At 45.1% G+C, this 14,248-nt stretch overlaps 1 pseudogene; it reads right to left on the reverse strand.

The window, feature by feature from the left end:
• Positions 1-13,664: 13,664 nt before the first annotated feature.
• On the reverse strand, positions 13,665-13,803 carry LOC123132827 (uncharacterized; annotated as a pseudogene).
• Positions 13,804-14,248: the final 445 nt, after the last annotated feature.

The raw sequence follows: 14,248 nt of genomic DNA on the forward strand, positions 1-14,248 counted from the left end.
GGGCAAGATGAAAGAGATTTCCTTCTTAATTCTTGCTTGATTAGATTGATACATCTCCTCTCTTTATATAGAGATGTTTACTTGACTCTCAAGCAAGGCTTACTTGACCCCTAAGCAAGCGACCCTTATCTCTAATTAACCCTAAGACTAAAGGGCTATACCGCCAGCCCAGGCCCATTAGCCTCATTACGTACTCTAACAGCGCCACATGCGACCCTTGTTTTCTTGGTTTCTTTGGCACCGTCACAAGTGGTGTTTTTAGTTTATTAGTCCCCAAAAATCTTTAATGATGTTTTGTTTGGTTTTTTTCCTATGGGTCACTATGCTTGCGATGCCACTCAATATTTAACAGCCCATTTATCTTTTACCTTTTTTTTACATATGAGGGGATCGATCAACCGCCAAACCGGTGTACGGGGTAGGGGCGGACCCAGGATGAAAACTGAAAGGGGGCAAAGATGTGTAGTATTTTTTTACTGGAAGATTTGTAGATACTAATGGTTAGACCATTTACACAAACTACCCACACAACTACACAAGCATACATATAGGGACTAAGAATAATAAGCAATAGAATCATATATTTCCTTATAGTATAATTTCATCATACACATATTTATGACAAGTTTATTGCAAGAGTAAAAATAAACTGACCATTTAAGACACAATGACTTGAGAAGTAGCAATATGTTGTTCCTAATCTTCTTGAATAAAATTTCTAGCCCGCAACCTGAAAGAAAAAAGTACATGTTAAGGGAGAATGTAAACATTATAATGAATAAATTAATTTAAACCCATTTCCTCCTCCCGTTAATTGCACACCATTTTTTCATGGAAGCATTTAACCATCACTTCATTGGAGGTGATATCCAAGATTTCTCTTTCACAAAGCAAATGTTACATAAAGCATTCTTCACAAATTTCATGTAATTTTCTTACTTTTAGATGAATCCGGAGGAAGCTTGTTCAAATCAATTAACTGAGACATGTTGCGAATTGTAGATTTTACAACAAACATAGGAAAACCCTCCAATAGCTCCTCTGCCAATGTCAAAAGGTTGAGACATTAAATAAAATATTATACATGAAGGCAGATAGTACCTACAGATTTATTCCACTCTCACATATTCAACTTATTTTGTACTGTACAAAGTTATTCTTTGAAGCTACACTCAGTTAACCTAATTATCAATTAGTATATATTGTACATAAGGTTGATATTTTGAATAAAACTCGCCCAATTCCTAACTCAGAAATCGAAAATGAACAACAATTTGGAAATTAGATCTGAAATTAGAAAACATGAACTTACCCTAGGGCTTATCTCGATTGATCAACAACACACAGAAGCAGCGTCGCAGATAAATTGAGAGGGCTCCGTTCCAAATTACTCGTCGCAGAAATGGATGTATCTAGAATTAAAATACATCTAGATACATCTAAACTTGCGACAAGTAATTCGGAACGGAAGGAGTAGATAGTACAGATAGGATGTTACGTGAGTAGACCAGAGTTAGATAACGACGAAGCCTGTAATCTTAGGCAAATCCATGCTAGTGTTGCTTTGGAAAAAATAAATCACAAGGAAGCAGCGAGACATTTTATTTCTGAACAGCTCATAAAAAAGTCAAGAATTTATGGAACTCATCAAAGTCCCCCAGCAACTCAAAGAAAGCAAAATGGCACTGAAACCCCGCCCTGTTTGAATTGCCAACTATTTATGCAGTACCAAATACCATAAATAAAGTGCAACCCCAGCTCCCGGCTCAGACTGATGCAATTTTTTTTTACAGCATTTGTGAGTCAGTACTAAGCTTATACTCCCTTTATCCCATAATATAAGAGCATTTTTTATACTAGTGTAGGGAGGGAATATGTATCAAGCTCTGAAGCAGATAGAAAATCAACAAGAGCGCACACAGAATAGGACATCATGGAACATATATAAGCAGAAACCTGATGTCTGACAACTCCCCGCAGTACAACAATAATGGATACTCCTCAAACACATGCAAACAGGCGCACACACTAAAATGCAAGCATAATTCACAGGCTAGCTTGTCGCAACCAGCATGGTTTTAAAAAAGCATGAAGCAAATTAAATGAACCACAAGGTAAGTAGGGAGTACTAATTAACCGAGGCGAGTGAATGTGCCTTTAACCTTCATGCCTGTTGAAAGTGTCTAGAGAAATTAGATAGACAGGAGTTAGCAAAATAGGCGATTAATTCCTACAGGTCCGCTTCACAGCTGACCGGTACATGTTATGTGGAGGGTCAATCTCTGCCTCAAGCAAACAAAATGGAAGAACCTGCCCATTTATGCTTCTCAGCCAACGGAATGTAACTCGAGATACCTGCAAAGCAAGAAATATCATGAGTCAAACAATTTGTACTATTCATTCAGGAAAAGCCATTGGAGTTATTCTCATAAAGTCTGGTGTGAATCAAACAGTAAACATTGGCTTCACTGTTGTCGAAGTTGTGCCAGAAAGCTCCATAATTAAAACATCGATGTCAGAAAAATTAGACAACGCACACAAACAGAAACAGAGAAAAAGAGCACATAACTTGTAGTGTACTGGCACAAACCTCCAACTTTGAATTTTAGCAGAAGTTAAAAGACAGTGGGCACATGAGGAACTCATGGGGTAGCAAAGTAGAAACATCTGGTGTCTAGCTCTCAGGAATACTTTTAGAAATGTATGAGCAAGGTAGTAACTAACAAATCCAATTTCAGAAATTCATGTAGTACAAGCCTCAAGCAAATGATCGCACATCGTCTTATCAATTGTTACTTCCATCGGTCCAAATTATGTTGTTGGCTAATGGCCAATTACAAACTGAAGCCATTGCATGCATGATGGCTGTCAGATGCACTGCTATGCTCGGAGTTGACTAAAATTATATACGGGGGCAGGGGGCACCCCATAGACACACAAGTTGATCATTGTTGATCGTTTCTTAGCCGTGTGCGGTGCCCCCTGCCACCAAATTCCACCTCGGTCATATCGTTGTAGAGCTTAGGCGAAGCCCTGCGTCGGTAGTGCATCAAGATCGTCACCACGCCGTTGTGCTGACGGAACTCTTCCTCGACGCTTTGCTGGATCGGAGCCCGAGGATCGTCATCGAGCTGAACGTGTGCTAAGAACTCGGAGGTGCCGGAGTAACGGTGCTTGGATCGGTCGGATCGGGAAGAAGACGTACGACTACTTCCTCTACGTTGTGAGATCGCTTCTGCAGTCGGTCTGCGTTGGTACGTAGACAATACTCTCCCCCTCGTTGCTGTGCATCACCATGATCTTGCGTGTGCGTAGGAAAATTTTCGAAATTACTACGTTCCCCAACAGTGGCATCCGAGCCTAGGTTTTATGGTTTGATGTTATTTGCACGAGTAGAACACAAGTGAGTTGTGGGCGATACAAGTCATACTGCCTACCAGCATGTCATACTTTGGTTCGGCGGTATTGTTGGGTGAGACGATCCGGACCAACCTTACGCGTACTCTTACGCGAGACCAGTTCCCTCGACGTGCTTTGCACATAGATGGCTTGCGGAAGACTGTCTCTCCAACTTTAGTTGAATCAAGTGTGACTACGCTCGGTCCTTGAGAAGGTTAAAACGGAGTCTATTTGACGAACTATCGTTGTGGTTTTGATGCGTAGGTGAGATGAGTTCTTACTTAAGCCCGTAGCAGCCACGTAAAACTTGCAACAACAAAGTAGAGGACGTCTAACTTGTTTTTGCAGGGCATGTTGTGATGTGATATGGTCAAGGCATGATGCTGATTTTATTGTATGAGATGATCATGTTTTGTAACCGAGTTATCGGCAACTGGCAGGAGCCATATGGTTGTCGCTTTATTGTATGCAATGCAATTGCGATGTAATGCTTTACTTTATTACTAAGCGGTGGTGATAGTCGTGGAAGCATAAGATTGGCGAGACGACAACGATGCTACGATGGAGATCAAGGTAGCGCGCTAGTGACGATGGTGATCATGACGGTGCTTCGGAGATGGAGATCACAAGCACAAGATGATGATGGCCATATAATATCACTTATATTGATTGCATGTGATGTTTATCCTTTTATGCATCTTATCTTGCTTTGATTGACGGTAGCATTATAAGATGATCTCTCACTAAATTATCAAGAAGTGTTCTCCCTGAGTATGCACCGTTGCCAAAGTTCGTCGTGCCCAGACACCACGTGATGATCGGGTTGTTGGGGAACGTAGTAATTTCGAAAATTTTCCTACGCACACGCAAGATCACGGTGATGCATAGCAACGAGAGGGGAGAGTGTTGTCTACGTACCAACGCAGACCGACTGCGGAAGCGATCACACAACGTAGAGGAAGTAGTCGTACGTCTTCTTCCCGATCCGACCGATCCAAGCACCGTTACTCCGGCACCTCCGAGTTCTTAGCACACGTTCAGCTCAATGACGATCCTCGGGCTCCGATCCAGCAAAGCGTCGAGGAGGAGTTCCGTCAGCACGACGGCGTGGTGACGATCTTGATGTACTACCGACGCAGGGCTTCGCCTAAGCACTACAACGATATGATCGAGGTGGAATTTGGTGGCAGGGGGCACCGCACACGGCTAAGGAACGATCTCAAGGATCAACTTGTGTGTCTTGGGGTGCCCCCTGCCCCCGTATATAAAGGTTGGAGGAGGGGAGGCCGGCCGGCCAGGGAGAGGAGGCGCAGGGGAGTCCTACTCCCACCGGGAGTAGGACTCCTCCCTCCAATCCTAATCCAATTAGGACTCTCGGGGGGAAAGGAGAGAGAGGGGAGGCCGGCCCCTTCTCCTAGTCCTACTAGGACTTGGGGAAGGGGGGGGGGCGCGCGGCTAGGTTGTCGCTTTATTGTATGCAATGCAATCGCGATGTAGTACCCAAAGTGTTCCTCCGGTAAACGGGAGTTGCATAATCTCATAGTTATAGGAACATGTATAAGTCATGAAGAAAGCAATAGCAACATACTAAACGATCGGGTGCTAAGCTAATGGAATGGGTCATGTCAATCAGATCATTCTACTAATGATGTGACCTCGTTAATCAAATAACAACTCTTTGTTCATGGTTAGGAAACATAACCATCTTTCATCAACGAGCTAGTCAAGTAGAGGCATACTAGTGACACTTTGTTGGTCTATGTATTCACACATGTATTATGTTTCCGGTTAATACAATTCTAGCATGAATAATAAACATTTATCATGATATAAGGAAATAAATAATAACTTTATTATTGCCTCTAGGGCGTATTTCCTTCACGGGTGTGATAAGCTCTACGTCCATCTACAACGGGTGCAAGCCAGTTTTGCACATGCAGAATACTCGGGTTAAACTTGACGAGCCTAGCATATGCAGATATGGCCTCGGAACACAGAGACCGAAAGGTCGAGCGTGAATCATATAGTAGATATGATCAACATGACGATGTTCACCATTGAAAACTACTCCATCTCACGTGATGATCGGTTATGGTTTAGTTGATTTGGATCACGTGATCACTTAGAGGATTAGAGAGATGTCTATCTAAGTGGGAGTTCCTAAGTAATTTGATTAACTGAACTTAAACTTATCATGAACTTAGTACCTGTTAGTATCTTGCTTGTTTATGTTGATTGTAGATAGATGGCTCGTGCTGTTGTTCCGTTGAATTTTAATGCGTTCCTTGAGAAAGCAAAGTTGAAAGATGATGGTAGCAATTACACGGACTGGGTCCGTAACCTGAGGATTATCCTCATTGCTGCATAGAAGAATTACGTCCTGGAAGCACCGCTGGGTGCCAGGCCTGCTGCTGGAGCAACGCCAGATGTTATGAACGTCTGGCAGAGCAAAGCTGATGACTACTCGATAGTTCAGTGTGCCATGCTTTACGGCTTAGAATCGGGACTTCAACGACGTTTTGAACGTCATGGAGCATATGAGATGTTCCAGGAGTTGAAGTTAATATTTCAAGCAAATGCCCGAATTGAGAGATATGAAGTCTCCAATAAGTTCTATAGCTGCAAGATGGAGGAGAACAGTTCTGTAAGTGAGCATATACTCAAAATGTCTGGGTATAATAATCACTTGATTCAGATGGGAGTTAATCTTCCAGATGATTGCGTCATTGACAGAATTCTCCAATCACTGCCACCAAGCTACAAGAGCTTCGTGATGAACTATAATATGCAAGGGATGAACAAGACTATTCCCGAGCTCTTCGCAATGCTGAAAGCTGCGGAGGTAGAAATCAAGAAGGAGCATCAAGTGTTGATGGTTAACAAAACCACTAGTTTCAAGAAAAAGGGCAAAGGGAAGAAGAAGGGGAACTTCAAGAAGAACAGCAAGCAAGTTGCTGCTCAAGAGAAGAAACCCAAGTCTGGACCTAAGCCTGAAACTGAGTGCTTCTACTACAAGCAGACTGGTCACTGGAAACGGAACTGCCCCAAGTATTTGGCGGATAAGAAGGATGGCAAGGTGAACAAAGGTATATGTGATATACATGTTATTGATGTGTACCTTACTAGAGCCCGCAGTAGCACCTGGGTATTTGATACTGGTTCTGTTGCTAATATTTGCAACTCGAAACAGGGACTACGGAATAAGCGGACGCTAGCAAAGGACGAGGTAATGATGTGCGTGGGAAACGGTTCCAAAGTCGATGTAATCGCGGTCGGCACGCTACCTCTATATCTACCTTCGGGATTAATATTAGACCTAAATAATTGTTATTTGGTGCCAGCGTTGAGCATGAACATTATATCTGGATCTTGTTTGATGCGAGACGGTTATTCATTTAAATCAGAGAATAATGGTTGTTCTATTTATATGAGTAATATCTTTTATGGTCATGCACCCTTAAAGAATGGTCTATTCTTATTAAATCTCGATAGTAGTGATACACATATTCATAATGTAGAAGCCAAAAGATGCAGAGTTGATAATGATAGTGCAACTTATTTGTGGCACTGCCGTTTAGGTCATATCGGTGTAAAGCGCATGAAGAAACTCCATACTGATGGGCTTTTGGAACCACTTGATTATGAATCACTTGGTACTTGCGAACCGTGCCTCATAGGCAAGATGACTAAAACACCGTTCTCCGGTACTATGGAGAGAGCAACAGACTTATTGGAAATCATACATACCGATGTATGTGGTCCGATGAATATTGAGGCTCGTGGCGGATATCGTTATTTTCTCACCTTCACAGATGATTTAAGCAGATATGGGTATATCTACTTAATGAAACATAAGTCTGAAACATTTGAAAAGTTCAAGGAATTTCAGAGTGAAGTTGAAAATCATCGTAACAAGAAAATAAAGTTTCTACGATCTGATTGTGGAGGAGAATACTTGAGTTACGAGTTTGGTATACATTTGAAAAATTGTGGAATAGTTTCGCAACTCACGCCACCCGGAACACCACAGCGTAATGGTGTGTCCGAACGTCGTAATCGTACTTTACTAGATATGGTGCGATCTATGATGTCTCTTACTGATTTACCGCTATCGTTTTGGGGTTATGCTTTAGAGACGGCCGCATTCACGTTAAATAGGACACCATCAAAATCCGTTGAGACGACGCCTTATGAACTATGGTTTGGCAAGAACCCAAAGTTGTCGTTTCTTAAAGTTTGGGGCTGCGATGCTTATGTGAAAAAGCTTCAACCTGATAAGCTCGAACCCAAAGCGGAGAAATGTGTCTTCATAGGATACCCAAAGGAAACTGTTGGGTATACCTTCTATCACAGATCCGAAGGCAAAACATTCGTTGCTAAGAATGGATCATTTCTAGAGAAGGAGTTTCTCTCGAAAGAAGTGAGTGGGAGGAAAGTAGAACTTGACGAGGTAACTGTACCTGCTCCCTTATTGGAAAATAGTACATCACAGAAAACTGTTTCTGCGACACCTATACCAATTAGTGAGGAAGCTAATGATGATGATCATGAAACTTCAGGGCAAGATGCTACTGAACCACGTAGATCAACCAGAGTGAGATTCGCACCAGAGTGGTACGGTAATCCAGTTCTGGAAGTCATGCTACTAGATCATGATGAACCTACGAACTATGAAGAAGTGATGGTGAGCCCAGATTCCGCAAAGTGGCTTGAGACCATGAAATCTGAGATGGGATCCATGTATGAGAACAAAGTATGGACTTTGGTTGACTTGCCCGATGATCGGCAAGCAATTGAGAATAAATGGATCTTCAAGAAAAAGACTGACGATGACGGTAATGTTACTGTCTATAAAGCTCGACTTGTCGCAAAAGGTTTTCGACAAGTTCAAGGGGTTGACTACGATGAGACCTTCTCACCCGTAGCGATGCTTAAGTCCGTCAGAATTATGTTAGCAATTGCTGCGTTTTATGATTATGAAATATGGCAAATGGATGTCAAAACTGCATTCCTGAATGGATTTCTGGAAGAAGAGTTGCATATGATGCAACCAGAAGGTTTTGTCGATCCGAAAGGAGCTAACAAAGTGTGCAAACTCCAGCGATCCATTTATGGACTGGTGCAAGCATCTCGGAGTTGGAATAAACGCTTTGATAGTGTGATCAAAGCATTTGGCTTTATACAGACTTTTGGAGAAGCCTGTATTTACAAGAAAGTGAGTGGGAGCTCTGTAGCATTTCTAATATTATATGTGGATGACATATTGCTGATTGGAAATGATATAGAATTTCTGGATAGCATGAAGGGATACTTGAATAAAAGTTTTTCGATGAAAGACCTCGGGGAAGCTGCTTACATATTAGGCATAAAGATCTATAGAGATAGATCAAGACGCTTAATTGGACTTTCACAAAGCACATACCTTGACAAGATTTTGAAGAAGTTCAAAATGGATCAAGCAAAGAAAGGGTTCTTGCCTGTGTTACAAGGTGTGAAGTTGAGTCAGACTCAATGCCCGACCACTGCAGTAGATAGAGAGAAAATGAAAGATGTTCCCTATGCTTCAGCCATAGGCTCTATCATGTATGCAATGCTGTGTACCAGGCCTGATGTGTGCCTTGCTATAAGTTTAGCAGGGAGGTACCAAAGTAATCCAGGAGTGGATCACTGGACAGCGGTCAAGAACATCCTGAAATACCTGAAAAGGACTAAGGATATGTTTCTCGTATATGGAGGTGACAAAGAGCTCACCGTAAGAGGTTACGTTGATGCAAGCTTTGACACTGATCCGGACGATTCTAAATCGCAAACCGGATACGTGTTTACTTTAAACGGTGGAGCTGTCAGTTGGTGCAGTTCTAAACAAAGCGTCGTAGCGGGATCTACATGTGAAGCGGAGTACATAGCTGCTTCGGAAGCAGCAAACGAAGGAGTCTGGATGAAGGAGTTCATATCCGATCTAGGTGTCATACCTAGTGCATCGGGTCCAAGGAAAATCTTCTGTGACAATAATGGTGCAATTGCCTTGGCAAAGGAATCCAGATTTCACAAAAGAACCAAGCACATCAAAAGACGCTTCAACTCCATCCGGGATTTAGTCCAGGTGGGAGACATAGAGATTTTCAAGATACATACGGATCTGAATGTTGCAGACCCGTTGACTAAGCCTCTTCCACGAGCAAAACATGATCGGCACCAAGGCTCCATGGGTGTTAGAATCATTACTGTGTAACCTAGATTATTGACTCTAGTGCAAGTGGGAGACTGAAGGAAATATGCCCTAGAGGCAATAATAAAGTTATTATTTATTTCCTTATATCATGATAAATGTTTATTATTCATGCTAGAATTGTATTAACCGGAAACATAATACATGTGTGAATACATAGACCAACAGAGTGTCACTAGTATGCCTCTACTTGACTAGCTCGTTAATCAAAAATGGTTATGTTTCCTAACCATGAACAAAGAGTTGTTATTTGATTAACGAGGTCACATCATTAGTTGAATGATCTGATTGACATGACCCATTCCATTAGCTTAGCACCCGATCGTTTAGTATGTTGCTATTGCTTTCTTCATGACTTATACATGTTCCTATAACTATGAGATTATGCAACTCCCGTTTACCAGAGGAACACTTTGGGTACTACCAAACGTCACAACGTAACTGGGTGATTATAAAGGAGTACTACAGGTGTCTCCAATGGTAGATGTTGGGTTGGCGTATTTCGAGATTAGGGTTTGTCACTCCGATTGTCGGAGAGGTATCTCTGGGCCCTCTCGGTAATGCACATCACATAAGCCTTGCAAGCACTGCAACTAATATGTTAGTTGTGAGATGATGTATTACGGAACGAGTAAAGAGACTTGCCGGTAACGAGATTGAACTAGGTATTGGATACCGACGATCGAATCTCGGACAAGTAACATACCGATGACAAAGGGAACAACGTATGTTGTTATGCGGTCTGACCGATAAAGATCTTCGTAGAATATGTAGGAGCCAATATGGGCATCCAGGTCCCGCTATTGGTTATTTACTGGAGACGTGTCTCGGTCATGTCTACATTGTTCTCGAACCGTAGGGTCCGCACGCTTAACGTTACGATGACAGTTATTATGAGTTTATGCATTTTGATGTACCGAAGGTTGTTCGGAGTCCCGGATGTGATCACGGACATGACGAGGAGTCTCGAAATGGTCGAGCCGTAAATATTGATATATTGGAAGCCTATGTTTGGACACCGGAAGTGTTCCGAGTGAAATCGGGATTTTACCGAAATACCGGGAGGGTTACCGGAACCCCCCGGGAGGCAAATGGGCCTATTGGGCCTTAGTGGAAAAGTGAAAAGGGGCAGCCCACAAGGGCTGCGCGCCTCCCCCCCTTCCCTAGTCCTATTAGGACTAGGAGAAGGGGCCGGCCCCCCCTCTCTTCTCTCTTCTCCTTGAAGAGTCCTATTAGGAATAGGATTGGGGGGGAGTCCTACTCCCGGTAGGAGTGGGACTCCCCCTGCGCCTCTCTCCCTTGGCCGGCCGAACCCCTCCCCCTGCTCCTTTATATACGGGGGCAGGGGGCACCCCATAGACACACAAGTTGATCATTGTTGATCGTTCCTTAGCCGTGTGCGGTGCCCCCTGCCACCAAATTCCACCTCGGTCATATCGTTGTAGAGCTTAGGCGAAGCCCTGCGTCAGTAGTGCATCAAGATCGTCACCACGCCGTTGTGCTGACGGAACTCTTCCTCGACGCTTTGCTGGATCGGAGCCCGAGGATCGTCATCGAGCTGAACGTGTGCTAAGAACTCGGAGGTGCCGGAGTAACGGTGCTTGGATCGGTCGGATCGGGAAGAAGACGTACGACTACTTCCTCTACGTTGTGAGATCGCTTCCGCAGTCGGTCTGCGTTGGTACGTAGACAATACTCTCCCCCTCGTTGCTGTGCATCACCATGATCTTGCGTGTGCGTAGGAAAATTTTCGAAATTACTATGTTCCCCAACAAGCACGTGAAGGAGCCGCAGAGGATCCCGCTGGTGCATGCAGCTCATCATTGCACGGTGATGGCGCGTCCACTTGGAGTTCAGCGCCGGTCGGACCCTCCCCGCGTCTCGTGCCACCGCGCCGCGTGTACGTCACCGGGTTGGTGGCGTACCTCGTACCATAGGCCGATGGCGACTGATGCGGGGCCGCAACCGCCTGAGTGCGCGTGGTCCCCACCAGACGGACGCATGGGTCTGGAGAAAGCGTGGCGCGCACGCCCGCGCCTGCTGCTGCCCCCGCACCTGTCGCTGCCCCATCAGCGGGCGGAGATCCCGCGCCTGCACCTGCCTCGGTCGCCGGAAACGACCCCGAGGAGGATTCGATTCGCTGCAGTTGGACTGATCCCGAGGCGGATTTGCCTCCCGCGGGGAGGCACATGGAATATGGCTCAATTTGAGCTACTTTTTCTGCAGTTTGCACGCGATTTTCTTCCGCAATTTCCGCACTGTTTTCGTCTGTTGCACCAACACAAAACTCAGGCACATCATTAGATGGGTTAGTCAATAGGTCATCAATATTAGGCCCCCCTTGGTCAAAACTAGTGAGATGAGAGGGCAAAAGGAGTATTTCTTTGCGAAGGAGTGCACCAGCATTGGGATGGAGGTCAGCAAAGGGAAATTTGGTTTCATCAAAGACAACGTCACGTGAGATGTAGACACGGCCAGTGGAGACATCTAAACACTTGACCCCTTTATGCTGTGCACTATACCCTATGAAGACACACTGTTTTGAGCGAAACATAAGTTTGCGGTTGTTGTAGGGACGAAGGTTCGGCCAACATGCACACCCAAAAACGCGGAGAGACTTATAATCCGGTTTAGTGTGAAGAAGTCGTTCTACGGGAGTTTCATTGTTAATGACACGACTAGGTAGCATGTTGATAATGTGAACTGCTGTGAGAAAAGCTTCGTCCCAAAACTTGAGGGGCATGGATGCGCCTGCCAAAAGGGCAAGACCAACCTCAACAATGTGCCTGTGCTTGCGTTCGGTGGACCCGTTTTGTTGGTGAGCATGCGGGCATGACACGTGGTGTGAGATGCCAAGATTTTGGAAGAAGGAATTTAACTTCTCGTATTCCCCTCCCCAATCAGATTGGACAGCAATGATTTTGCTATCAAACTTTCGTTCAACGAGCGCTTGAAAGTTTTGAAAGACTTGGAACACATCGGATCTCCTTTTGAGAAGATAGATCCAAGAGAATTTGCTATAGTCATCAATAAAACTGACGTAATAAGTATGTCTACCAACAGAGGTAGGGGCTGGACCCCAAACATTGGAAAAAAAAATAAGTTGCAAGGGTTTGGTAGAAACACTAGTAGAGACAGGATACGGTAATTGATGACTTTTAGCTCGTTGACATGAATCACAAATGGTTTCAACATGACGCTCACCAACAAACGGGAGCTTATTTTTCCTAAGCAACTTTTCTACTAAAAAAAGAGGCATGTCCTAAACGATCGTGCCATCGTGTGGACGAAAGCTTGATAGCACCACAAGCTTGTTTATTGAATCTTCTAAACTCCGGAATCAACGGATAGAGCCCTCGAACACATCTACCTCGATAGAGGATTTTCCTCGTTGCCTGATCCTTGATCAAAAAGAAAAAGGGATGAAATTCAAGGAAAACATTATTATCAAGAGCAATTCTATGGACGGAAAGAAGATTTTTGTGTGCACTAGGGACATGCAATATTTTCTTGATGTGTAGTTTGCGACTAGGGGTACGGAATATAGAGTGACCAATATGACTTATACCCATACCTTCGCTGCTGGCAGTATGGATTTGTTCCTTGCCGCGGTATTTTTCCTTCATGGTGACCTTCTCAAGCTCGTTCGTGATGTGGTTGGTGGCTCCGCTATCGACGTACCAATTGGTGTCAATACCGTAGGAGCCATCGGCAGCAGCAGCTACCTTGTCATCGTCTTGAGAGTCCTCATCATCATCATACCGGTACCAGCAATCTTTTGCCGTGTGACCGGGCTTGCCGCAGATCTGGCACCGCGGAGTCTCTGGACGCGTGCGGTTGCCACCGCCACGCCCACGCCCACGGCCTCGGCCGCCCGAGCGCGGAGGAGAGTGCCCGCGATCGTGTCCGCCGCCGCCTCCAGAGCGTCCCTTGTAGCGAGGAGCGCCACGTGAGCGGGATCCACCGCCCCGGCCACGTGACGCCATGTTAGCAGAAGACTTGAAGCCACCGGATCCATTGAACTGGGCCATGCGCTGATCAAAGTTTGATAGCATGGCGAAGAGCTCGTCGAGGGTTGCAGGAGTGACGCGGGCGTCGAGAGCCGACACCAGAGGTTGATAGTCCGCCTCCAACCCATGGATGATGTATGAGATGAGCTCATCATCCTAGATAGGCTTACCCGCCGCGGCCAGCTCATCGGCATAGCCACGCATGACGGCGAAGTAGGAGGCAACCGAGAGGTTACCCTTCTGCGCATTGATGAGGGAGGTGCGTATGTTGTTGATGCGGCTCGCCGATTGTGACGAGAACATGGCCGCGAGCGTCGTCCAGAGCGCGCCCGCCGTGGTGACCGTGGTCACCGTGACCAGGACCTCTTTTGTGAGGTTATTCAGCAGGTAGCCAAGGACCTGCTGATCCTCCCGTTCCCATATAGGGTGGAGAGGGTTGGGCGATGAAGTCTCCTTGCCATCCTTGGTGGTGACGAGGAGCTTGGCCGGTTCCGGTTTGGTGCCGTCGATGAAGCCGAAGACGCCGGCACCGCGCAGCTGAGGGATGATCTGCGTGCGCCACAGCACGTAGTTCGTGCGTGACAGCTTCTCCGTGACCTGATTGTTGAGG

This window comes from Triticum aestivum, chromosome 6A, assembly GCF_018294505.1.
Source record: "Triticum aestivum cultivar Chinese Spring chromosome 6A, IWGSC CS RefSeq v2.1, whole genome shotgun sequence".
Lineage (NCBI taxonomy): Eukaryota > Viridiplantae > Streptophyta > Magnoliopsida > Poales > Poaceae > Triticum > Triticum aestivum.